Raw genomic sequence first — 26274 nt, 5'->3', positions numbered from 1 at the left:
GGTTGAGGGTGGAGCCTTGGGATATGGGAGATGTGAAATGAAGGAGACGACACAACATTGCAGACGAAAATGCTAATTTTTTTGGTTCCCCCTTTCCGCTGGGTTTAGTACTGAGGGAAACGAAGTCACGCGTCAGAGTCTACTGCCCTTATGCGATGGAAAGCAAGCGAGAGCGTCGAGACTCCGAGCATTGTTGATGCCACGCAAAAGCCGTCCATCTGGGAGCCGAGGAGACTCCGCTGTCAGTGAGATAAGTGTCTGCTTTCATGAGGGCTCTGCTCACGCCCAACCTGAGTCCAGGTGGGGAAGCCCACTAAGTTTGGGCTGGGCTTTTATGATAAGGTTCCTAACGAGCTGTGGTCACGAGGGAGAAGAGGTCCCTATTTTGAGAGGTTGCTCATTTCTCTGGTCAGGAATGGTGTCTCCTCCACAGCAGAAGGTTGCATCCAGGAGGATGACTCCACGTGGTGAGTGCTTTCTTTTCTCCGATGTTTTCCTTTCTCTCTCTTCTCTAGTAGCTTGGCCAACACACACCCTCTTGCTCTCGCTGTCTGTCCTTTTCTTTCCTCGTGTTGTCTCCCTTTGTAAGACACGGGGAGGCGTGCTACATGTGCATCCCCACAAGCTTTGTCTCGGGAGCCATGGAGAAGTAGGAGGGGACGAAAATCATGCAGGGGAGTGGGTGCGAGATTGGAGCGGTGACTGTCGGTGTTAACTCGGTCTCTGTTCATCGAGTGGGGCTGATGTAGATGGGATTGGAGAGGGAGCCCAGGATGAGGGCAAGATTTGAAGCAACAAATAGAGCTCTAAGTAGTGATGGGTCATGCTTGGCTTTTGCAGCTTCGCTTCCAGAGGAATTTTCCAAGAGCCCTATCCTGAGGAGAAAGTGGCAGAAGTGGACATGAGCAGACGGGACATCCTTGTCAGCAGACATGAACAGTCCTCCTCTTTCTGACTCCCGCATTACTGGCTGTGAGTAAGCGGTCAATGGTCTGAATTGCTCATCTGTGCTCGCTTTAGTATTCTTCACAAGCTGTGTGCTTCCTCGTTGGGTACGGGGCTCTGAGAGATTACGGCTGGGGAGGGGCCAGAGTCTGCTGTCCAGGGTGACTGTCGGGTGCCGTTGCAAGGGGTGCTTTTTGGTTGTAATGCTAAAGGTGTAATGGGAAGCTGTTTGAGGGAGGAGCCCCGCCGTGAGGGAGAGGCGAAAGGAAGAGCCTACGAGATGTTGCAGACTGATATGGTAACGGATTTGTTTTTTCGCCTTGTGCTGGGTTTAGGACCGAGGGAACAGAAGTCACGCCTCAGAGTCTCAAGCCCTCATGCGATGGAAAGCGAGCCAGAGCGACGAGACAGTGAGCGTTGTTGATACCACGCAAAAGCCGTCCAACTGGGTGGGGAACGGCCGCCACTCTCAGTGAGATAAGTGTCCGGTTTGGTGTTGGTTGTGCTCACGGCTCACCTTGCTCCTGCTAGGGACGCCACATTAGCTGGGGCTGGGTTTGTAAGAAAATGTTCTTGACTAGCTGTGGTTATGAGGGGGACAAGGACCCCATTTTCAGGGTCTGCTCATTTCTCTGGCCAGGAGCGGTGTCTCCTACGCAGCGGAAGGTTGCATCTAGAAGAATGACTCCAGGTGGCAAGTTGCATTCCTTCCTCCCATGTCTTTCTATCTGTCTGTCTCTCTCTTTCTTCTCTAGTGTGTTGGCCAACTTTCTCACTGACTCTACTCTCCTGTCCTTATGCCATCTCCCTTTGTAGGACACGGGCAGGTGTGCTACGTGTGCATCCCCACAGGCTATGTCTCTGGAGCCATGGAGAAGTAGGAGGGGATGAAAATCATGCACAGCTGTGACTGTCGGTGTTACCGTGGTCTCTGTTCATCGAGTGGGGCCGAAGTAGATGGGATTCGAGTGGGAGACCAGGATGAGGACAAGATTTGAAGCACCAATAGAGGTTTGTGTAGTGATGGCTCATGCTTGGCTTTTGCAGCTGCGCTTCCAGAAGAATTTTCCAGGACCCCTATCTCGAGGAGAAACTGGGAGAAGTGGACATGAGCAGACTGGACATCCCTGTAAGCAGACATGTACACCCTTGTTAGCAGACATGAACAGTCCTCAGCTTTCTGACTCCCGCATAACTGGCTGTGAGTAAGAGATCAGTGCTTTAAATTCGTCATCTGTGCTCGCTGTAGTATTCTTCACAGGCCGTGTGCTTTCTCATTGGGTACGGGACTCTGTGAGATTACGGCTGGGGAGGGGCCAGAGTCTGCTGGGTAGAGTGATTATATTGGATGCCATTGTAAGGGGTGCGTTTTAGTTGTAATGCTAAAGGGGTAATGGGAGGGAGGGGTTGGGGCGGGACGCTGCCGTGTGGGAGAGGCGAAAAGAATAGCCTATGCGACGTGCCCACTGAGGTGGTAACTTATTTGTTTTTCTTCCTTGTGCCAGTTTTAGTACCGAGGGAAAAGAAATCAAACGTCAGAGTTTACTCCCCTCATCGGATGGAAAGCAAGCGAGAGCCGTGAGCCCGCGAGCATTGTTGATGCAAGTCAGGAGCCGTCCAGTTGGCAGTGGAGCAGTCGCTATTGTCAGTGAAATAAATGTCTGGTTTGGTGAGGGCTCTGCTTAGGGCCCCCCTGGCCCCAGGTAGGGACGGCCCGTTAGCTGGGGCTGGGTTTGTAAGAAATGGTTCCTAACCAGCTGTGGTTATGAAAGAGACAAGGTCCCCATTTTCAGGGGCTGCTTATTTCTCTGCCCAGATGCGGTGTGTCCTCGGCAGCGGAAGGTTGCATCCAGGAAGATGACTCCAGGTGGTGAGTTGCTTCCCTTCCTCCCATTTTTTTTCTCTCTCTCTCTCTTGTCTAGTGTGTTGGCCAACTTTCTCACTCTCTTTCCTCTCCTATCCTCATGCCGTCTCCCTTCGTAGGACCACGGGCATCCGTGCTAGGTGTGCATCCTAGCCATGTCTTGGGAGCCACGGAGAAGTCGGAGCGGATGAAAACCATGCGGGGCAGTGGGCGCTAAAGTGGAGCTGTGACTGTCTGTGTTTACTCGGTCTCTGTTCATCGAGTGGGGCTGATGTAGATGGGACTGGAGAGGGAGGCAGGGATGAGGGCAAGACTCGACGCACCAATAGAGCTCTGTGTAGTGATAGTACTTGCTTGACTTTATTAGTTTGCAGAGGAATCGTCCAGGAGCCCTAGCCGGACAAGAATATGGCAGAAGTGGACCTGAGCAGTCTGGACATCCTTCTAAGGAGACATGAATAGTCCTCATATTTCTGCCTTCTGCATCGCTGGCTGTGAGTAAGAGGTCAGTGCTTTGAATTCCTCATCTGTAGTCGCTGTAGTTTTCTTCACAGGCCATGTGCTTCCTTGTTAGTTACGAGGCTCTGGGATTAAGGCTGGGGAAGGGACAAGATCTTGCCAACTGAGATGGTAACGGATTTGTTTTTTCGCCTTGTGCTGGGTTTAGGACCGAGGGAAAAGAAGTCACGCCTCAGAGTCTCAAGCCCTCATGTGATGGAAAGCGAGCCAGAGCAACGAAACCGTGAGCATTGTTGATGCCACGCAAAAGCCGTCCTACTGGGAGGGGAACGGCCGCCACTCTCAGTGAGATAAGTGTCTGGTTTGGTGATTGCTGTGTTAACAGCCCACCTTGCTCCTGCTAGGGATGCCACATGAGCTGGGGCTGGGTTTGTAAGAAAATGTTCTTGACTAGCTGTGGTTATGAGGGGAGCAAGGTCCTCATTTTCAGGGTCTGCTCATTTCTCTGGCCAGGAGTGGTGTCTGCTACACAGCGGAAGGTTGCATCTAGGAGGATGACTCCAGGTGGTGAGTTGCTTGCCTTCCTCCCATGTCTTTCTATCTGTCTGTCTCTCTCTCTTCTATAATGTGTTGGCCAACTTTCTCACTGACTCTCCTCTCCTCTCCTCTCCTCTCCTTGTGCCGTCTCCCTTCGTAGGACACGGGCAGGCATGCTAGGTGTGCATCCTAGCCAGGTCTCGGGAGCCATGAAGAAGTAGGAGCGGACGAAAACCATGTGGGGCAGTGAGCGCTAAAGTGGAGCTGTGACTGTCTGTGTTTACTCGGTCTCTGTTCATTGAGTGGGGCTCATGTAGATTGGACTGGAGAGGGAGGCAGGGATAAGGGCAAGACTCGACGCACCAATAGAGCTCTGTGAAGTGATAGTTCTTGCTTGACTTCATTAGTTTGCAGAGGAATCATCCAGGAGCCCTAGCTGGACAAGAATATGGCGGAAGTGGACCTGAGCAGCCTGGACATCCTTCTAAGGAGACATGAATAGTCCTCATGTTTCTGCCTTCTGCATCGCTGGCTGTGAGTAAGAGGTTAGTGCTTTGAATTCCTCATCTGTACTCACTGTAGTTTTCTTCACAGGCCGTGTGCTTCCTCGTTAGTTATGAGGCTCTGGGATTAAGGCTGGGGAAGGGACAAGAATCTCCTGAGGAAAGTGAGTATTTTGGGTGCCGTTACAATGGGTACCTTCTAGTTGCAGTTGTAACGTAGTAATGGGAGATGGGTTGAGGGTGGAGATGTCAAATGAAGAGACTACGTGACATTGCAGACGGAGATGCTAATTTTTTTGGTTTTCCCACCCTCTGTTAGGTTTAGTACCAAGGAAAACGAAGTCACGCGTCAGAGTCTACTGCACTCATGCGATGGAAAGCGAGCAAGAGCATTGAGACTCTGAGCATTGTTGATGCCACGCAAAAGCCGTCCATCTGGGAGCTGAGGAGACGCCGCTATCAGTGACATAAGTGTCTGGTTTGGTGAGGGCTCTGTTTACACCCAACCTGAGTCCAGGATGGGAAGCCCACTAAGTTAGGGCCGGGTTTGTATGAAAAGGTTCCTGACTAACTGTGGTTATGAGGGGGAAAAGGTCCCTATTTTCAGAGGTTGCTCATTTCTCTGCTCAGGAACAGTATCTCCTCCGCAGTGGAAGGTTGGATTCAGGAGGATGACTCCAGGTGGTCAGTTGCTTACCTTCCTGCCATTTTGTTTTCCTTCTCTCTCTCTCTCTTCTCTAGTGTGTTGGCCAACTTTCTCACTCTCTTTTCTCTCCGTTCCTCGTGCCGTCTCCCTTCGTAGGAGACGGGCAGGCTTGCTAGGTGTGCATCCCTGCAGGCCAGGTCTCGGGAGCCATGGAAAAGTAGGAGGGGATGAAAATCATGCAGGGCTGTGTCTGTTGGTGTTAACTCGGTCTCTGTTCATCGAGCGGGGCTGATGTAGATGGGACTGGAGAGGGAGGCAGGGCTGAGGGCAAGATTCTTGCTTGGCTTTATTAGTTGGCAGAGGAATTGTCCAGGAGCCCTAGCTGGACAAGAATATGGCGGAAGTGGACCTGAGCAGCCTGGACATCCTTCTAAGGAGACATGAATAGTCCTCATGTTTCTGCCTTCTGCATCGCTGGCTGTGAGTAAGAGGTCAGTGCTTTGAATTCCTCATCTGTACTCGCTGTAGTTTTCTTGACAGGCCGTGTGCTTCCTCGTTAGTTACGAGGCTCTGGGATTAAGGCTGGGGAAGGGGCAAGAATCTCGTGAGCAAAGTGAGTATTTTGGGTGCCGTTACAATGGGTGCCTTTTAGTTGCAGTTGTAACGTAGTAATGGGAGATGGGATGAGGATGGAGCCGTGGGATAAGGGAGATGTGAAATGAAGGAGACTATGCGACATTGCAGATGAAGATGCTAATTTTTTTTGGTTCCCCTCCCTCCCGCTGGGTTTAGTACCAAGGGAAACGAAGTCACGCGTCAGAGTCTACTGCCCTCATGCGATGGAAAGCGAGTGAGAGCGTCGAGAGACTCTGAGCATTGTTGATGCCACGCAAAAGCCATCCATCTGGGAGCCGAGTAGACGCTGCTGTCGGTGAGATAAGTGTCTGGTTTCATGAGGGTTCTGCTCACGCCCAACCTGAGTCCAGGTAGAGAAGCCCAGTACAGTAGGGCTGGGTTTGTATGAAAAGGTTCCTGACTAGCTGTGGTCACGAGGGAGAAAAGGTCCCTATTTTGAGAGGTTGCTCATTTTTCTGGTCAGGAACGATGTCTCCTCTGCAGCAGAAGGTTGCATCCAGGAGGATGACTCCACGTGGTGAGTGCTTGCTTTCCTCCGATGTTTTCCTTTCTCTCTCTCTCTTCTCTAGTACGTTGGCCAACACACAACCTCTAGCTCTCTCTGTCTCTCCTTGCCTGTCCTCATGTTGTCTCCCTTCGTAAGACACGGGCAGGCGTGCTACGTGTGCATCCCCACAGGCTTTGTCTCGGGAGCCATGGAGAAGTAGGAGGGGACAAAAATCTTGCAGGGGAGTGGGTGCGAGAGTGGAGCGGTGACTGTCGGTGTGAACTCGGTCTCTGTTCATCCAGTGGGGCTGACGTAGATGGGATTGGAGAGGGAGGCAAGGATGAGGGCAAGATTTGAAGCGACATATGGCGTTTTAAGTAATGATGGCTCATGTTTGGCTTTTGCAGTTGCGCTTCCAGAGGAATTTTCCAGGAGCCCCAGCCCGAGGAGAAACTGGCAGAAATGGACATGAGCAGATTGGACATCCTTGTAAGCCGACATGAACAGTCCTCAGCTTTCTGACTCCCGCATAACTGGCTGTGAGTAAGCGGTCAGTGCTCTGAACTGCCCATCTGCGCTCGCTGTCGTAGTCTGTGCAGGCCATGTGCTTTCTCGTTGGGTACGGGGCTCTGTACAATTACAGCTGGGGAGGAGCCAGAGTCTGCTGTGCAGAGTGATTATTTCAGATGCCGTTGCAAGGGGTGCTTTTTAGTTCTAGTGCTAAGGGCGTTATGCGGGGGAGGGTTCGGGGCGGAGCGGTGCCGTGTGGGAGAGGCAAAAAGAATAGCTTACGGGACGCTGCCCACTGAGGTGGTATCTTATTTGTTTTTCCTCCTTGTGCTGGGTTTAGTACTGAGGGAAAAGAAATGAAACATCAGAGTTTACGCCCCTCGTCGGATGGAAGGCGAGCGAGAGCAGTGAGCCCGCGAGCATTGTGGATGCAAGTCAGGAGCCGACCAGTTGGCAGTGGAGCAGTCGCTTCTGTCAGTGAGAGAAGTGTCTGGTTTGGTGAGTGCTCTGCTTACGCTCCACCGGAGTCCAGGTAGGGAAGCCCAGTACGGTAGGGCTGGGTTTGTATGAAAAGGTTCCTGACTAGTTGTGGTCATGAGGCAGAAAAGGTCCTTATTTTCAGAGGTTGCTCATTTCTCTGGTCAGGAACGGTGTCTCCTCCGCAGAGTAATGTTGGATTCAGGAAGATGATTCCAGGTGGTCAGTTGCTTGCTTTCCTCTCATTTTTCTCTCTCTCTCTTCTCTAATGTGTTGGCCAACTTTCTCACTCTCTTTTCTCTCCGTTCCTCGTGCCGTCTCCCTTCGTAGGAGACAGGCAGGCTTGCTAGGTGTGCATCCCCGCAGGCCAGGTTTCGGGAGCCATGGAAAAGTAGGAGGGGATGAAAATCATGCAGGGCTGTGACTGTTGGTGTTAACTCGGTCTCTGTTCATCGAGTGGGGCTGATGTAGATGGGATCGGAGAGGGAGGCCAGGATGAGGGCAAGTTTTGAAGCGACATATGGAGCTTTAAGTAGTGATGTCTCATGCTCGGCTTTTGCAGCTGCACATACAGAGGAATTTTCCAAGAGCCCCAGCCCGAGGAGAAAGTGGCAGAATTGGACATGAGCAGACTGGACATCCTTGTAAGCAGACATGAACAGTCCTCAGCTTTCTGACTCCCGCATAACTGGCTGCGAGTAAGCGGTCAGTGCTTTGAATTCCTCATCTGTGCTCGCTGTAGTATTCTTCATAGGCCGTGTGCTTCCTTGTTAGTTACGAGGCTCTGGGATTAAGGCTGGGGAAGGGACGAGTCTCCTGAGCAAAGTGAGTATTTTGGGTGCCGTTACAATGGGTGCCTTCTAGTTGCAGTTGTAACATAGTAATGGGAGATGGGTTGAGGGCGGACTGTGGGATATGGGAGATGTGAAATGAAGAGACTACGCGACATTACAGACGGAGATGCTAATTTTTTTGTTTCCTCCCTCCCGCCGCTAGGTTTAGTATCAAGGAAAAAGAAGTCACGCGTCAGAGTCTACTGCCCTCATGCGATGGAAAGCGAGCGAGAGCGTCGAAACTCTGAGCATTGTTGATGCCACGCAAAAGCCGTCCATCTGGGAGCCGAGGAGACGCTGCTGTCCATGAGATAAGTGTTTGGTTTGGTGAGGGTTCTGCTCACGCCCAACCTGAGTCCAGGTAGAGAAGCCCACTACGGTAGGGCTGGGTTTGTATGAAAAGATTCCTGACTAGCTGTGGTCACGAGGGAGAAAATATCCCTACTTTGAGAGGTTGCTCATTTCTCTGGTCAGGAACGGTGTCTCCTCCGCATCAGAAGGTTGCATCCAGGAGGATGACTCCAGGTGGTGAGTTGCTTGCTTTCCTCCCATGTTTTTATTTCTCTCTTTGTCTGTCTGTCTGTCTGTCTGTCTGTCTCTCTCTCTCTCTCTCTCTCTCTCTCTCTGTCTCGTACGTTGGCCAACACACACTCTCTATCTCTCTTTCTCTCTCTCTGTCCTTGCCTTTCCTTGTGCTGTCTCCCTTTGTACGACACGGGCAGGCGTGCTAGGGGTGCATCCCCATAGGCCAGATCTTGGGAGCCATGGAGAAGTAGGAGGGGAGGAAAATCATGCAGGGCTGTGTCTGTTGGTGTTAACTCGGTCTCTGTTCATCGAGTGGGGCTGATGTAGATGGGATTGGAGAGGGAGGCCAGGATGAGGGCAAGATTTGAAGCAACAAATAGAGCTTTAAGTAGTGATGGCTCATGCTTGGCTTTTGCAGCTTCGCTTCCAGAGGAATTTTCCAAGAGCCCTATCCTGAGGAGAAAGTGGCACTAGTGGACATGAGCAGACGGGACATCCTTGTCAGCAGACATGAACAGTCCTCAGCTTTCTGACTCCCGCATAACTGGCTGTGAGTAAGTGGTCAGTGCTTTGAATTGCTCATCTGTGCTCGCTGTAGTATTCTTCACAGGCCGTGTGCTTCCTCGTTGGGTACGGGGCTCTGAGAGATTACGGCTGGGGAGGGGCCAGAGTCTGCTGTCCAGGGTGACTGTCGGGTGCCGTTGCAAGGGGTGCTTTTTGGTTGTAATGCTAAAGGTGTAATGGGAAGCTGTTTGAGGGAGGAGCCCCGCCGTGAAGGAGAGGCGAAAGGAAGAGCCTACGAGATGTTGCAGACTGATATGGTAACGGATTTGTTTTTTCGCCTTGTGCTGGGTTTAGGACCGAGGGAACAGAAGTCACGCCTCAGAGTCTCAAGCCCTCATGCGATGGAAAGCGAGCCAGAGCGACGAGACAGTGAGCGTTGTTGATACCACGCAAAAGCCGTCCAACTGGGTGGGGAACGGCCGCCACTCTCAGTGAGATAAGTGTCCGGTTTGGTGTTGGTTGTGCTCACGGCTCACCTTGCTCCTGCTAGAGACGCCACATTAGCTGGGGCTGGGTTTGTAAGAAAATGTTCTTGACTAGCTGTGGTTATGAGGGGGACAAGGACCCCATTTTCAGGGTCTGCTCATTTCTCTGGCCAGGAGCGGTGTCTCCTACGCAGCGGAAGGTTGCATCTAGAAGAATGACTCCAGGTGGCAAGTTGCATTCCTTCCTCCCATGTCTTTCTATCTGTCTGTCTCTCTCTTTCTTCTCTAGTGTGTTGGCCAACTTTCTCACTGACTCTACTCTCCTGTCCTTATGCCATCTCCCTTTGTAGGACACGGGCAGGTGTGCTACGTGTGCATCCCCACAGGCTAAGACTCGACGCACCAATAGAGCTCTGTGTAGTGATAGTTCTTGCTTGACTTCATTAGTTTGCAGAGGAATCATCCAGGAGCCCTAGCTGGACAAGAATATGGCGGAAGTGGACCTGAGCAGCCTGGACATCCTTCTAAGGAGACATGAATAGTCCTCATGTTTCTGCCTTCTGCATCGCTGGCTGTGAGTAAGAGGTTAGTGCTTTGAATTCCTCATCTGTACTCACTGTAGTTTTCTTCACAGGCCGTGTGCTTCCTCGTTGGGTATGGGTCTCTGTGAGATTACGGCTGGGGAGGGTCCAGAGTCTGCTGTGCAGAGTGACTATATCGGGTGCCGTTGCAAGGGGTCCTTTTTGGATGTAATGATAAAGGTGTAATGGGAAGCTGTTTGAGGGAGGAGCCCCGCCGTGCAGCAGAGGCAAAAGGAAGAGCCTATGAGACATTACCAACAGAGATGGTAACGGATTTGTTTTTTCCCCTTTTGTTGGGTTTAGGACCGAGGGAAAAGAAGTCACGCCTCAGAGTCTCAAGCCTTCATGCGATGGAAAGCGAGCCAGAGCGACGAGACAGTGAGCATTGTTGATGCCAGGCAAGAGTCGTCTATCTGGGATGCAAGCACACGCCACTCTCAGTGAGATAAGTGTCTGGTTTGGTGATTGCTGTGCTCACGGCCCACCTTGCTCCTGCTAGGGACGCCACGTTATCTGGGACTGGGTTTGTAAGAAATGGTTCCTGACCAGCTGTGCTTTTCGAGAGAGACAAGGTCCCCATTTTCAGGGCCTGCTCATTTCTCTGGCCAGGAGCGGTGTCTCCTATGCAGCGGAAGGTTGCATTTAGGAGGATGACTCCAGGTGGTGAGTTGCTTGCCTTCCTCCCATGTCTGTCTCTCTCTCTCTTCTCTATTGTGTTGGCCAACTTTCTCACTGTCTCTCCTCTACTCTCCTTTCCTTGTGCCGTCTCCCTTCGTAGGACACGGGCAGGCGTGCTAGGTGTGCGTCCCCACAGGCCAGATCTCGAGAGTCGCGGACAAAAATCATGCGGGGCAGTGGGTGTGAGAGTGGAGCGGTGACTGTCGGTGTTAACTCGGTCTCTGTTCATTGAACGGGGCCGATGTAGATGGGACTGGAGAGAGAGGCAGGGATGAGGGCAAGATTTCCAGCACCAACAGAGCTCTGTGTAGTGATGGTTCTTGCTTGGCTTTATTAGTTCGCAGAGGAATCGTCCAGGAGCCCTAGCCACACAAGAATATGGCGGAAGTGGACCTGAGCAGCCTGAACATCCTTCTAAGGAGACATGAATAGGCCTCATGTTTCTGCCTTCTGCATCGCAGGCTGTGAGTAAGAGGTCAGTGCTTTGAATTCCTCCTCTGTAGTCGCTGTAATTTTCTTGACAGGCCGTGTGCTTCCTCGTTAGTTACGAGGTGCTGGGGAAGGGACGAGTCTCCTGAGCAAAGTGAGTATTTTGGGTGCCGTTACAATGGGAGCCTTCTAGGTGCAGGTGTAACGTAGTAATGGGAGATGGGTTGAGGGTGGAGCCTTGGGATATGGGAGATGTGAAATGAAGGAGACGACACAACATTGCAGACGAAAATGCTAATTTTTTTGGTTCCCCCTTTCCGCTGGGTTTAGTACTGAGGGAAACGAAGTCACGCGTCAGAGTCTACTGCCCTTATGCGATGGAAAGCAAGCGAGAGCGTCGAGACTCCGAGCATTGTTGATGCCACGCAAAAGCCGTCCATCTGGGAGCCGAGGAGACTCCGCTGTCAGTGAGATAAGTGTCTGCTTTCATGAGGGCTCTGCTCACGCCCAACCTGAGTCCAGGTGGGGAAGCCCACTAAGTTTGGGCTGGGCTTTTATGATAAGGTTCCTAACGAGCTGTGGTCACGAGGGAGAAGAGGTCCCTATTTTGAGAGGTTGCTCATTTCTCTGGTCAGGAATGGTGTCTCCTCCACAGCAGAAGGTTGCATCCAGGAGGATGACTCCACGTGGTGAGTGCTTTCTTTTCTCCGATGTTTTCCTTTCTCTCTCTTCTCTAGTAGCTTGGCCAACACACACCCTCTTGCTCTCACTGTCTGTCCTTTTCTTTCCTCGTGTTGTCTCCCTTTGTAAGACACGGGGAGGCGTGCTACATGTGCATCCCCACAAGCTTTGTCTCGGGAGCCATGGAAAAGTAGGAGGGGACGAAAATCATGCAGGGGAGTGGGCGCGAGATTGGAGCGGTGACTGTCGGTGTTAACTCGGTCTCTGTTCATCGAGTGGGACTGATGTAGATGGGATTGGAGAGGGAGCCCAGGATGAGGGCAAGATTTGAAGCAACAAATAGAGCTCTAAGTAGTGATGGGTCATGCTTGGCTTTTGCAGCTTCGCTTCCAGAGGAATTTTCCAAGAGCCCTATCCTGAGGAGAAAGTGGCACTAGTGGACATGAGCAGACGGGACATCCTTGTCAGCAGACATGAACAGTCCTCAGCTTTCTGACTCCCGCATAACTGGCTGTGAGTAAGCGGTCAATGGTCTGAATTGCTCATCTGTGCTCGCTTTAGTATTCTTCACAAGCTGTGTGCTTCCTCGTTGGGTACGGGGCTCTGAGAGATTACGGCTGGGGAGGGGCCAGAGTCTGCTGTCCAGGGTGACTGTCGGGTGCCGTTGCAAGGGGTGCTTTTTGGTTGTAATGCTAAAGGTGTAATGGGAAGCTGTTTGAGGGAGGAGCCCCGCCGTGAAGGAGAGGCGAAAGGAAGAGCCTACGAGATGTTGCAGACTGATATGGTAACGGATTTGTTTTTTCGCCTTGTGCTGGGTTTAGGACCGAGGGAACAGAAGTCACGCCTCAGAGTCTCAAGCCCTCATGCGATGGAAAGCGAGCCAGAGCGACGAGACAGTGAGCGTTGTTGATACCACGCAAAAGCCGTCCAACTGGGTGGGGAACGGCCGCCACTCTCAGTGAGATAAGTGTCCGGTTTGGTGTTGGTTGTGCTCACGGCTCACCTTGCTCCTGCTAGGGACGCCACATTAGCTGGGGCTGGGTTTGTAAGAAAATGTTCTTGACTAGCTGTGGTTATGAGGGGGACAAGGACCCCATTTTCAGGGTCTGCTCATTTCTCTGGCCAGGAGCGGTGTCTCCTACGCAGCGGAAGGTTGCATCTAGAAGAATGACTCCAGGTGGCAAGTTGCATTCCTTCCTCCCATGTCTTTCTATCTGTCTGTCTCTCTCTTTCTTCTCTAGTGTGTTGGCCAACTTTCTCACTGACTCTACTCTCCTGTCCTTATGCCATCTCCCTTTGTAGGACACGGGCAGGCCTGTTACGTGTACATCCCCACAGGCTATGTCTCTGGAGCCATGGAGAAGTAGGAGGGGATGAAAATCATGCACAGCTGTGACTGTCGGTGTTACCGTGGTCTCTGTTCATCGAGTGGGGCCGAAGTAGATGGGATTCGAGAGGGAGACCAGTATGAGGACAAGATTTGAAGCACGAATAGAGGTTTGTGTAGTGATGGCTCATGCTTGGCTTTTGCAGCTGCGCTTCCAGAAGAATTTTCCAGGACCCCTATCTCGAGGAGAAACTGGGAGAAGTGGACATGAGAAGACTGGACATCCCTGTAAGCAGACACGTACACCCTTGTTAGCAGACATGAACAGTCCTCAGCTTTCTGACTCCCGCATAACTGGCTGTGAGTAAGAGATCAGTGCTTTGAATTCGTCATCTGTGCTCGCTGTAGTATTCTTCACAGGCCGTGTGCTTTCTCATTGGGTACGGGACTCTGTGAGATTACGGCTGGGGAGGGGCCAGAGTCTGCTGGGTGGAGTGATTATATTGGATGCCATTGTAAGGGGTGCGTTTTAGTTGTAATGCTAAAGGGGTAATGGGAGGGAGGGGTTGGGGCGGGACGCTGCCGTGTGGGAGAGGCGAAAAGAATAGCCTATGCGACGCGCCCACTGAGGTGGTAACTTATTTGTTTTTCTTCCTTGTGCCAGTTTTAGTACCGAGGGAAAAGAAATCAAACGTCAGAGTTTACTCCCCTCGTCGGATGGAAAGCAAGCGAGAGCCGTGAGCCCGCGAGCATTGTTGATGCAAGTCAGGAGCCGTCCAGTTGGCAGTGGAGCAGTCGCTATTGTCAGTGAAATAAATGTCTGGTTTGGTGAGGGCTCTGCTTAGGGCCCCCCTGGCCCCAGGTAGGGACGACCCGTTAGCTGGGGCTGGGTTTGTAAGAAATGGTTCCTAACCAGCTGTGGTTATGAGAGAGACAAGGTCCCCATTTTCAGGGGCTGCTTATTTCTCTGCCCAGATGCGGTGTGTCCTCGGCAGCGGAAGGTTGCATCCAGGAAGATGACTCCAGGTGGTGAGTTGCTTCCCTTCCTCCCATTTTTTTTCTCTCTCTCTCTCTTGTCTAGTGTGTTGGCCAACTTTCTCACTCTCTTTCCTCTCCTATCCTCATGCCGTCTCCCTTCGTAGGACCACGGGCATCCGTGCTAGGTGTGCATCCTAGCCATGTCTTGGGAGCCACGGAGAAGTCGGAGCGGATGAAAACCATGCGAGGCAGTGGGCGCTAAAGTGGAGCTGTGACTGTCTGTGTTTACTCGGTCTCTGTTCATCGAGTGGGGCTGATGTAGATGGGACTGGAGAGGGAGGCAGGGATGAGGGCAAGACTCGACGCACCAATAGAGCTCTGTGTAGTGATAGTACTTGCTTGACTTTATTAGTTTGCAGAGGAATCGTCCAGGAGCCCTAGCCGGACAAGAATATGGCAGAAGTGGACCTGAGCAGTCTGGACATCCTTCTAAGGAGACATGAATAGTCCTCATGTTTCTGCCTTCTGCATCGCTGGCTGTGAGTAAGAGGTCAGTGCTTTGAATTCCTCATCTGTAGTCGCTGTAGTTTTCTTCACAGGCCATGTGCTTCCTTGTTAGTTACGAGGCTCTGGGATTAAGGCTGGGGAAGGGACAAGATCTTGCCAACTGAGATGGTAACGGATTTGTTTTTTCGCCTTGTGCTGGGTTTAGGACCGAGGGAAAAGAAGTCACGCCTCAGAGTCTCAAGCCCTCATGTGATGGAAAGCGAGCCAGAGCAACGAAACCGTGAGCATTGTTGATGCCACGCAAAAGCCGTCCTACTGGGAGGGGAACGGCCGCCACTCTCAGTGAGATAAGTGTCTGGTTTGGTGATTGCTGTTAACAGCCCACCTTGCTCCTGCTAGGGATGCCACATGAGCTGGGGCTGGGTTTGTAAGAAAATGTTCTTGACTAGCTGTGGTTATGAGGGGAGCAAGGTCCTCATTTTCAGGGTCTGCTCATTTCTCTGGCCAGGAGTGGTGTCTGCTACACAGCGGAAGGTTGCATCTAGGAGGATGACTCCAGGTGGTGAGTTGCTTGCCTTCCTCCCATGTCTTTCTATCTGTCTGTCTCTCTCTCTTCTCTAATGTGTTGGCCAACTTTCTCACTGACTCTCCTCTCCTCTCCTTGTGCCGTCTCCCTTCGTAGGACACGGGCAGGCATGCTAGGTGTGCATCCTAGCCAGGTCTTGGGAGCCATGAAGAAGTAGGAGCAGACGAAAACCATGTGGGGCAGTGAGCGCTAAAGTGGAGCTGTGACTGTCTGTGTTTACTCGGTCTCTGTTCATTGAGTGGGGCTCATGTAGATTGGACTGGAGAGGGAGGCAGCGATGAGGGCAAGACTCGACGCACCAATAGAGCTCTGTGTAGTGATAGTTCTTGCTTGACTTCATTAGTTTGCAGAGGAATCATCCAGGAGCCCTAGCTGGACAAGAATATGGCGGAAGTGGACCTGAGCAGCCTGGACATCCTTCTAAGGAGACATGAATAGTCCTCATGTTTCTGCCTTCTGCATCGCTGGCTGTGAGTAAGAGGTTAGTGCTTTGAATTCCTCATCTGTACTCACTGTAGTTTTCTTCACAGGCAGTGTGCTTCCTCGTTGGGTATGAGGCTCTGGGATTAAGGCTGGGGAAGGGACAAGAATCTCCTGAGGAAAGTGAGTATTTTGGGTGCCGTTACAATGGGTACCTTCTAGTTACAGTTGTAACGTAGTAATGGGAGATGGGTTGAGGGTGGAGATGTGAAATGAAGAGATTACGTGACATTGCAGACGGAGATGCTAATTTTTTTGGTTTTCCCACCCTCTGTTAGGTTTGGTACCAAGGAAAACGAAGTCACGCGTCAGAGTCTACTGCACTCATGCGATGGAAAGCGAGCAAGAGCATTGAGACTCTGAGCATTGTTGATGCCACGCAAAAGCCGTCCATCTGGGAGCTAAGGAGACGCCGCTATCAGTGAGATAAGTGTCTGGTTTGGTGAGGGCTCTGTTTACGCCCAACCTGAGTCCAGGATGGGAAGCCCACTAAGTTAGGGCCGGGTTTGTATGAAAAGGTTCCTGACCAACTGTGGTTACGAGGGGGAAAAGGTCCCTATTTTCAGAGGTTGCTCATTTCTCTGCTCAGGAACAGTGTCTCCTCCGCAGCGGAAGGTTGGATTCAGGAGGATGACTCCAGATGGTCAGTTGCTTACCTTCCTGCCATTTTTTTTCCTTCTCTCTCTCTCTCTTCTCTTGTGTGTTGGCCAACTTTCTCACTCTTTCCTCTCCTGTCCTCGTGCCGTCTCCCTTCATATGACATGGGCATGCGTGCTAGCTGTGCATCCCCACAGGCCAGGTCTTGGGAGCCATGGAGAAGTAGGAGGGGACGAAAACCATACAAGGCTGTGTCTGTTGGTGTTAACTCGGTCTCTGTTCATCGAGTGGGGCTGATGTAGATGGGATTGGAGAGGGAGGCCAGGATGAGGGCAAGATTTGAAGCAACAAATAGAGCTTTAAGTAGTGATGGCTCATGCTTGGCTTTTGCAGCTTCGCTTCCAGAGGAATTTTCCCAGAGCCCTATCCTGAGGAGAAAGTGGCACTAGTGGACATGAGCAGACGGGACATCCTTGTCAGCAGACATGAACAGTGCTCAGCTTTCTGACTCCCGCATAACTGGCTGTGAGTAAGTGGTCAGTGCTTTGAATTGCTCATCTGTGCTCGCTGTAGTATTCTTCACAGGCCGTGTGCTTCCTCGTTGGGTATGGGTCTCTGTGAGATTACGGCTGGGGAGGGTCCAGAGTCTGCTGTGCAGAGTGACTATATCGGGTGCCGTTGCAAGGGGTCCTTTTTGGTTGTAATGATAAAGGTGTAATGGGAAGATGTTTGAGGGAGGAGCCCCGCCGTGCAGGAGAGGCAAAAGGAAGAGCCTATGAGACATTACCAACAGAGATGGTAACGGATTTGTTTTTTCCCCTTTTGTTGGGTTTAGGACCGAGGGAAAAGAAGTCACGCCTCAGAGTCTCAAGCCTTCATGCGATGGAAAGCGAGCCAGAGCGACGAGACAGTGAGCATTGTTGATGCCAGGCAAGAGTCGTCTATCTGGGATGCAAGCACACTCCACTCTGTGAGATAAGTGTCTGGTTTGGTGATTGCTGTGCTCACGGCCCACCTTGCTCCTGCTAGGGACGCCACGTTATCTGGGACTGGGTTTGTAAGAAATGGTTCCTGACCAGCTGTGCTTTTCGAGAGAGACAAGGTCCCCATTTTCAGGGCCTGCTCATTTCTCTGGCCAGGAGCGGTGTCTCCTATGCAGCGGAAGGTTGCATTTAGGAGGATGACTCCAGGTGGTGAGTTGCTTGCCTTCCTCCCATGTCTGTCTCTCTCTTTCCTCTATTGTGTTGGCCAACTTTCTCACTGTCTCTCCTCTACTCTCCTCTCCTTTCCTTGTGCCGTCTCCCTTCGTAGGACACGGGCAGGCGTGCTAGGTGTGCGTCCCCACAGGCCAGATCTCGAGAGTCGCGGACAAAAATCATGCGGGGCAGTGGGTGCGAGAGTGGAGCGGTGACTGTCGGTGTTAACTCGGTCTCTGTTCATTGAACGGGGCCGATGTAGATGGGACTGGAGAGAGAGGCAGGGATGAGGGCAAGATTTCCAGCACCAACAGAGCTCTGTGTAGTGATGGTTCTTGCTTGGCTTTATTAGTTCGCAGAGGAATCGTCCAGGAGCCCTAGCCACACAAGAATATGGCGGAAGTGGACCTGAGCAGCCTGAACATCCTTCTAAGGAGACATGAATAGGCCTCATGTTTCTGCCTTCTGCATCGCTGGCTGTGAGTAAGAGGTCAGTGCTTTGAATTCCTCCTCTGTAGTCGCTGTAATTTTCTTGACAGGCCGTGTGCTTCCTCGTTAGTTACGAGGCGCTGGGGAAGGGACGAGTCTCCTGAGCAAAGTGAGTATTTTGGGTGCCGTTACAATGGGTGCCTTCTAGTTGCAGTTGTAACGTAGTAATGGGAGATGGGTTGAGGATGGAGCCGTGGGATAAGGGAGATGTGAAATGAAGAAGACTATGCGACATTGCAGATGAAGATGCTAATTTTTTTTGGTTCCCCCCCTCCCGCTGGGTTTAGTACCAAGGGAAACGAAGTCACGCGTCAGAATCTACTGCCCTCATGCGATGGAAAGCGAGTGAGAGCGTCGAGAGACTCTGAGCATTGTTGATGCCACGCAAAAGCCATCCATCTGGGAGCCGAGGAGACGCTGCTGTCGGTGAGATAAGTGTCTGGTTTCATGAGGGTTCTGCTCACGCCCAACCTGAGTCCAGGTAGAGAAGCCCAGTACAGTAGGGCTGGGTTTGTATGAAAAGGTTCCTGACTAGCTGTGGTCACGAGGGAGAAAAGGTCCCTATTTTGAGAGGTTGCTCATTTTTCTGGTCAGGAACGGTGTCTCCTCTGCAGCAGAAGGTTGCATCCAGGAGGATGACTCCACGTGGTGAGTGCTTGCTTTCCTCCGATGTTTTCCTTTCTCTCTCTCTCTTCTCTAGTACGTTGGCCAACACACAACCTCTAGCTCTCTCTGTCTCTCCTTGCCTGTCCTCGTGTTGTCTCCCTTCGTAAGACACGGGCAGGCGTGCTACGTGTGCATCCCCACAGGCTTTGTCTCGGGAGCCATGGAGAAGTAGGGAGGGGACAAAAATCATGCAGGGGAGTGGGTGCGAGAGTGGAGCGGTGACTGTCGGTGTGAACTCGGTCTCTGTTCATCCAGTGGGGCTGACGTAGATGGGATTGGAGAGGGAGGCAAGGATGAGGGCAAGATTTGAAGCGACATATGGCGTTTTAAGTAATGATGGCTCATGTTTGGCTTTTGCAGCTGCGCTTCCAGAGGAATTTTCCAGGAGCCCCAGCCCGAGGAGAAACTGGCAGAAATGGACATGAGCAGATTGGACATCCTTGTAAGCCGACATGAACAGTCCTCAGCTTTCTGACTCCCGCATAACTGGTGAGAGTAAGCGGTCAGTGCTCTGAACTGCCCATCTGCGCTCGCTGTCGTAGTCTGTGCAGGCCATGTGCTTTCTCGTTGGGTACGGGGCTCTGTACGATTACAGCTGGGGAGGAGCCAGAGTCTGCTGTGCAGAGTGATTTTTTTCAGATGCCGTTGCAAGGGGTGCTTTTTAGTTCGAGTGCTAAGGGCGTTATGCGGGGGAGGGTTCGGGGCGGAGCGGTGCCGTGTGGGAGAGGCAAAAAGAATAGCTTACGGGACGCTGCCCACTGAGGTGGTATCTTATTTGTTTTTCCTCCTTGTGTTGGGTTTAGTACTGAGGGAAAAGAAATGAAACATCAGAGTTTACGCCCCTCGTCGGATGGAAGGCGAGCGAGAGCAGTGAGCCCGCGAGCATTGTGGATGCAAGTCAGGAGCCGACCAGTTGGCTGTGGACCAGTCGCTTCTGTCAGTGAGATAAGTGTCTGGTTTGGTGAGTGCTCTGCTCACGCTCCACCTGAGTCCAGGTAGGGAAGCCCAGTACGGTAGGGCTGGGTTTGTATGAAAAGGTTCCTGACTAGCTGTGGTCATGAGGGAGAAGAGGTCCCTATTTTGAGAGGTTGCTCATTTCTCTGGTCAGGAATGGTGTCTCCTCCACAGCAGAAGGTTGCATCCAGGAGGATGACTCCACGTGGTGAGTGCTTTCTTTTCTCCGATGTTTTCCTTTCTCTCTCTTCTCTAGTAGCTTGGCCAACACACACCCTCTTGCTCTCGCTGTCTGTCCTTTTCTTTCCTCGTGTTGTCTCCCTTTGTAAGACACGGGGAGGCGTGCTACATGTGCATCCCCACAAGCTTTGTCTCGGGAGCCATGGAAAAGTAGGAGGGGACGAAAATCATGCAGGGGAGTGGGCGCGAGATTGGAGCGGTGACTGTCGGTGTTAACTCGGTCTCTGTTCATCGAGTGGGACTGATGTAGATGGGATTGGAGAGGGAGCCCAGGATGAGGGCAAGATTTGAAGCAACAAATAGAGCTCTAAGTAGTGATGGGTCATGCTTGGCTTTTGCAGCTTCGCTTCCAGAGGAATTTTCCAAGAGCCCTATCCTGAGGAGAAAGTGGCACTAGTGGACATGAGCAGACGGGACATCCTTGTCAGCAGACATGAACAGTCCTCAGCTTTCTGACTCCCGCATAACTGGCTGTGAGTAAGTGGTCAGTGCTTTGAATTGCTCATCTGTGCTCGTTGTAGTATTCTTCACAGGCCGTGTGCTTCCTCGTTGGGTACGGGGCTCTGAGAGATTACGGCTGGGGAGGGGCCAGAGTCTGCTGTCCAGGGTGACTGTCGGGTGCCGTTGCAAGGGGTGCTTTTTGGTTGTAATGCTAAAGGTGTAATGGGAAGCTGTTTGAGGGAGGAGCCCCGCCGTGAGGGAGAGGCGAAAGGAAGAGCCTACGAGATGTTGCAGATTGATATGGTAACGGATTTGTTTTTTCGCCTTGTGCTGGGTTTAGGACCGAGGGAACAGAAGTCACGCCTCAGAGTCTCAAGCCCTCATGCGATGGAAAGCGAGCCAGAGCGACGAGACAGTGAGCGTTGTTGATACCACGCAAAAGCCGTCCAACTGGGTGGGGAACGGCCGCCACTCTCAGTGAGATAAGTGTCCGGTTTGGTGTTGGTTGTGCTCACGGCTCACCTTGCTCCTGCTAGGGACGCCACATTAGCTGGGGCTGGGTTTGTAAGAAAATGTTCTTGACTAGCTGTGGTTATGAGGGGGACAAGGACCCCATTTTCAGGGTCTGCTCATTTCTCTGGCCAGGAGCGGTGTCTCCTACGCAGCGGAAGGTTGCATCTAGAAGAATGACTCCAGGTGGCAAGTTGCATTCCTTCCTCCCATGTCTTTCTATCTGTCTGTCTCTCTCTTTCTTCTCTAGTGTGTTGGCCAACTTTCTCACTGACTCTACTCTCCTGTCCTTATGCCATCTCCCTTTGTAGGACACGGGCAGGTGTGCTACGTGTGCATCCCCACAGGCTATGTCTCTGGAGCCATGGAGAAGTAGGAGGGGATGAAAATCATGCACAGCTGTGACTGTCGGTGTTACCGTGGTCTCTGTTCATCGAGTGGGGCCGAAGTAGATGGGATTCGAGAGGGAGACCAGTATGAGGACAAGATTTGAAGCACGAATAGAGGTTTGTGTAGTGATGGCTCATGCTTGGCTTTTGCAGCTGCGCTTCCAGAAGAATTTTCCAGGACCCCTATCTCGAGGAGAAACTGGGAGAAGTGGACATGAGAAGACTGGACATCCCTGTAAGCAGACACGTACACCCTTGTTAGCAGACATGAACAGTCCTCAGCTTTCTGACTCCCGCATAACTGGCTGTGAGTAAGAGATCAGTGCTTTGAATTCGTCATCTGTGCTCGCTGTAGTATTCTTCACAGGCCGTGTGCTTTCTCATTGGGTACGGGACTCTGTGAGATTACGGCTGGGGAGGGGCCAGAGTCTGCTGGGTGGAGTGATTATATTGGATGCCATTGTAAGGGGTGCGTTTTAGTTGTAATGCTAAAGGGGTAATGGGAGGGAGGGGTTGGGGCGGGACGCTGCCGTGTGGGAGAGGCGAAAAGAATAGCCTATGCGACGCGCCCACTGAGGTGGTAACTTATTTGTTTTTCTTCCTTGTGCCAGTTTTAGTACCGAGGGAAAAGAAATCAAACGTCAGAGTTTACTCCCCTCGTCGGATGGAAAGCAAGCGAGAGCCGTGAGCCCGCGAGCATTGTTGATGCAAGTCAGGAGCCGTCCAGTTGGCAGTGGAGCAGTCGCTATTGTCAGTGAAATAAATGTCTGGTTTGGTGAGGGCTCTGCTTAGGGCCCCCCTGGCCCCAGGTAGGGACGACCCGTTAGCTGGGGCTGGGTTTGTAAGAAATGGTTCCTAACCAGCTGTGGTTATGAGAGAGACAAGGTCCCCATTTTCAGGGGCTGCTTATTTCTCTGCCCAGATGCGGTGTGTCCTCGGCAGCGGAAGGTTGCATCCAGGAAGATGACTCCAGGTGGTGAGTTGCTTCCCTTCCTCCCATTTTTTTTCTCTCTCTCTCTCTTGTCTAGTGTGTTGGCCAACTTTCTCACTCTCTTTCCTCTCCTATCCTCATGCCGTCTCCCTTCGTAGGACCACGGGCATCCGTGCTAGGTGTGCATCCTAGCCATGTCTTGGGAGCCACGGAGAAGTCGGAGCGGATGAAAACCATGCGAGGCAGTGGGCGCTAAAGTGGAGCTGTGACTGTCTGTGTTTACTCGGTCTCTGTTCATTGAGTGGGGCTGATGTAGATTGGACTGGAGAGGGAGGCAGCGATGAGGGCAAGACTCGACGCACCAATAGAGCTCTGTGTAGTGATAGTACTTGCTTGACTTTATTAGTTTGCAGAGGAATCGTCCAGGAGCCCTAGCCGGACAAGAATATGGCAGAAGTGGACCTGAGCAGTCTGGACATCCTTCTAAGGAGACATGAATAGTCCTCATGTTTCTGCCTTCTGCATCGCTGGCTGTGAGTAAGAGGTTAGTGCTTTGAATTCCTCATCTGTACTCACTGTAGTTTTCTTCACAGGCAGTGTGCTTCCTCGTTGGGTATGAGGCTCTGGGATTAAGGCTGGGGAAGGGACAAGAATCTCCTGAGGAAAGTGAGTATTTTGGGTGCCGTTACAATGGGTACCTTCTAGTTACAGTTGTAACGTAGTAATGGGAGATGGGTTGAGGGTGGAGATGTGAAATGAAGAGATTACGTGACATTGCAGACGGAGATGCTAATTTTTTTGGTTTTCCCACCCTCTGTTAGGTTTGGTACCAAGGAAAACGAAGTCACGCGTCAGAGTCTACTGCACTCATGCGATGGAAAGCGAGCAAGAGCATTGAGACTCTGAGCATTGTTGATGCCACGCAAAAGCCGTCCATCTGGGAGCTAAGGAGACGCCGCTATCAGTGAGATAAGTGTCTGGTTTGGTGAGGGCTCTGTTTACGCCCAACCTGAGTCCAGGATGGGAAGCCCACTAAGTTAGGGCCGGGTTTGTATGAAAAGGTTCCTGACCAACTGTGGTTACGAGGGGGAAAAGGTCCCTATTTTCAGAGGTTGCTCATTTCTCTGCTCAGGAACAGTGTCTCCTCCGCAGCGGAAGGTTGGATTCAGGAGGATGACTCCAGATGGTCAGTTGCTTACCTTCCTGCCATTTTTTTTCCTTCTCTCTCTCTCTCTCTCTTCTCTTGTGTGTTGGCCAACTTTCTCACTCTTTCCTCTCCTGTCCTCGTGCCGTCTCCCTTCATATGACATGGGCATGCGTGCTAGCTGTGCATCCCCACAGGCCAGGTCTTGGGAGCCATGGAGAAGTAGGAGGGGACGAAAACCATACAAGGCTGTGTCTGTTGGTGTTAACTCGGTCTCTGTTCATCGAGTGGGGCTGATGTAGATGGGATTGGAGAGGGAGGCCAGGATGAGGGCAAGATTTGAAGCAACAAATAGAGCTTTAAGTAGTGATGGCTCATGCTTGGCTTTTGCAGCTTCGCTTCCAGAGGAATTTTCCCAGAGCCCTATCCTGAGGAGAAAGTGGCACTAGTGGACATGAGCAGACGGGACATCCTTGTCAGCAGACATGAACAGTGCTCAGCTTTCTGACTCCCGCATAACTGGCTGTGAGTAAGTGGTCAGTGCTTTGAATTGCTCATCTGTGCTCGCTGTAGTATTCTTCACAGGCCGTGTGCTTCCTCGTTGGGTATGGGTCTCTGTGAGATTACGGCTGGGGAGGGTCCAGAGTCTGCTGTGCAGAGTGACTATATCGGGTGCCGTTGCAAGGGGTCCTTTTTGGTTGTAATGATAAAGGTGTAATGGGAAGATGTTTGAGGGAGGAGCCCCGCCGTGCAGGAGAGGCAAAAGGAAGAGCCTATGAGACATTACCAACAGAGATGGTAACGGATTTGTTTTTTCCCCTTTTGTTGGGTTTAGGACCGAGGGAAAAGAAGTCACGCCTCAGAGTCTCAAGCCTTCATGCGATGGAAAGCGAGCCAGAGCGACGAGACAGTGAGCATTGTTGATGCCAGGCAAGAGTCGTCTATCTGGGATGCAAGCACACTCCACTCTGTGAGATAAGTGTCTGGTTTGGTGATTGCTGTGCTCACGGCCCACCTTGCTCCTGCTAGGGACGCCACGTTATCTGGGACTGGGTTTGTAAGAAATGGTTCCTGACCAGCTGTGCTTTTCGAGAGAGACAAGGTCCCCATTTTCAGGGCCTGCTCATTTCTCTGGCCAGGAGCGGTGTCTCCTATGCAGCGGAAGGTTGCATTTAGGAGGATGACTCCAGGTGGTGAGTTGCTTGCCTTCCTCCCATGTCTGTCTCTCTCTTTCCTCTATTGTGTTGGCCAACTTTCTCACTGTCTCTCCTCTACTCTCCTCTCCTTTCCTTGTGCCGTCTCCCTTCGTAGGACACGGGCAGGCGTGCTAGGTGTGCGTCCCCACAGGCCAGATCTCGAGAGTCGCGGACAAAAATCATGCGGGGCAGTGGGTGCGAGAGTGGAGCGGTGACTGTCGGTGTTAACTCGGTCTCTGTTCATTGAACGGGGCCGATGTAGATGGGACTGGAGAGAGAGGCAGGGATGAGGGCAAGATTTCCAGCACCAACAGAGCTCTGTGTAGTGATGGTTCTTGCTTGGCTTTATTAGTTCGCAGAGGAATCGTCCAGGAGCCCTAGCCACACAAGAATATGGCGGAAGTGGACCTGAGCAGCCTGAACATCCTTCTAAGGAGACATGAATAGGCCTCATGTTTCTGCCTTCTGCATCGCTGGCTGTGAGTAAGAGGTCAGTGCTTTGAATTCCTCCTCTGTAGTCGCTGTAATTTTCTTGACAGGCCGTGTGCTTCCTCGTTAGTTACGAGGCGCTGGGGAAGGGACGAGTCTCCTGAGCAAAGTGAGTATTTTGGGTGCCGTTACAATGGGTGCCTTCTAGTTGCAGTTGTAACGTAGTAATGGGAGATGGGTTGAGGATGGAGCCGTGGGATAAGGGAGATGTGAAATGAAGAAGACTATGCGACATTGCAGATGAAGATGCTAATTTTTTTTGGTTCCCCCCCTCCCGCTGGGTTTAGTACCAAGGGAAACGAAGTCACGCGTCAGAATCTACTGCCCTCATGCGATGGAAAGCGAGTGAGAGCGTCGAGAGACTCTGAGCATTGTTGATGCCACGCAAAAGCCATCCATCTGGGAGCCGAGGAGACGCTGCTGTCGGTGAGATAAGTGTCTGGTTTCATGAGGGTTCTGCTCACGCCCAACCTGAGTCCAGGTAGAGAAGCCCAGTACAGTAGGGCTGGGTTTGTATGAAAAGGTTCCTGACTAGCTGTGGTCACGAGGGAGAAAAGGTCCCTATTTTGAGAGGTTGCTCATTTTTCTGGTCAGGAACGGTGTCTCCTCTGCAGCAGAAGGTTGCATCCAGGAGGATGACTCCACGTGGTGAGTGCTTGCTTTCCTCCGATGTTTTCCTTTCTCTCTCTCTCTTCTCTAGTACGTTGGCCAACACACAACCTCTAGCTCTCTCTGTCTCTCCTTGCCTGTCCTCGTGTTGTCTCCCTTCGTAAGACACGGGCAGGCGTGCTACGTGTGCATCCCCACAGGCTTTGTCTCGGGAGCCATGGAGAAGTAGGGAGGGGACAAAAATCATGCAGGGGAGTGGGTGCGAGAGTGGAGCGGTGACTGTCGGTGTGAACTCGGTCTCTGTTCATCCAGTGGGGCTGACGTAGATGGGATTGGAGAGGGAGGCAAGGATGAGGGCAAGATTTGAAGCGACATATGGCGTTTTAAGTAATGATGGCTCATGTTTGGCTTTTGCAGCTGCGCTTCCAGAGGAATTTTCCAGGAGCCCCAGCCCGAGGAGAAACTGGCAGAAGTGGACATGAATGGAGAGACTGGACATCCTTGTCAGCAGACATGAACTGTCCTCAGCTATCTGACTTCCGCATAACTGGCTGTGTGTAAGCGGTCAGTGCTTTTAATTCCTCATTTGTGCTCGCTGTAGTATTCTTCACAGGCCATGTGCTTCCTCGTTGGGTACGGGTCTCTGTGAGATTAGGCTGCGGAGGGGCCAGAGTCTGCTGTGCAGAGTGATTATTTCGAGTGCCGTTGAAAGGGGTGCTTTTTAGTTGTAATGTTAAAGGCGTAATGGGGTGGGGGAGGAAGATT

At 51.9% G+C, this 26274-nt stretch overlaps 1 long non-coding RNA gene across 27 annotated transcripts in view; it reads left to right on the top strand.

Annotated features, from left to right (window-relative positions):
• Positions 1-26274, top strand: part of LOC122174465 (uncharacterized) — a 42640-nt gene that overhangs the window by 12347 nt on the left and 4019 nt on the right. The window contains exons 5-28 of one of the 27 annotated variants that reach the window (XR_010593953.1): positions 109-241; positions 414-467; positions 841-972; positions 1281-2146; positions 2451-2648; positions 2762-3314; positions 3477-4350; positions 4628-5885; positions 6485-6616; positions 6928-7085; positions 7627-7769; positions 8061-9996; positions 10296-11145; positions 11430-11562; positions 11735-11788; positions 17804-17941; positions 18228-18366; positions 18967-19048; positions 19410-19567; positions 21294-21447; positions 21752-22737; positions 22893-23744; positions 24051-24901; positions 25188-26073. This is a non-coding gene — a long non-coding RNA (uncharacterized LOC122174465). Of the gene's footprint in view, positions 1-108; positions 242-413; positions 468-840; positions 973-1280; positions 2147-2450; positions 2649-2761; positions 3315-3476; positions 4351-4627; positions 5886-6484; positions 6628-6927; positions 7086-7626; positions 7770-8060; positions 9997-10295; positions 11146-11429; positions 11622-11734; positions 11789-17803; positions 17942-18227; positions 18367-18534; positions 18589-18966; positions 19049-19409; positions 19769-21293; positions 21448-21751; positions 22738-22892; positions 23745-24050; positions 24902-25187; positions 26074-26274 lie in introns of all 27 variants that reach the window. The other 26 variants (XR_010593939.1, XR_010593936.1, XR_010593942.1 and 23 more) reach the window with 26 other exon arrangements.

The sequence above is a fragment of the Chrysemys picta genome, chromosome 19 (genome assembly GCF_011386835.1).
Source record: "Chrysemys picta bellii isolate R12L10 chromosome 19, ASM1138683v2, whole genome shotgun sequence".
NCBI lineage: Eukaryota > Metazoa > Chordata > Testudines > Emydidae > Chrysemys > Chrysemys picta.
Note: the sequence above shows the minus strand (reverse complement) of the source record. Positions and strands in the feature narration are given on the sequence as shown.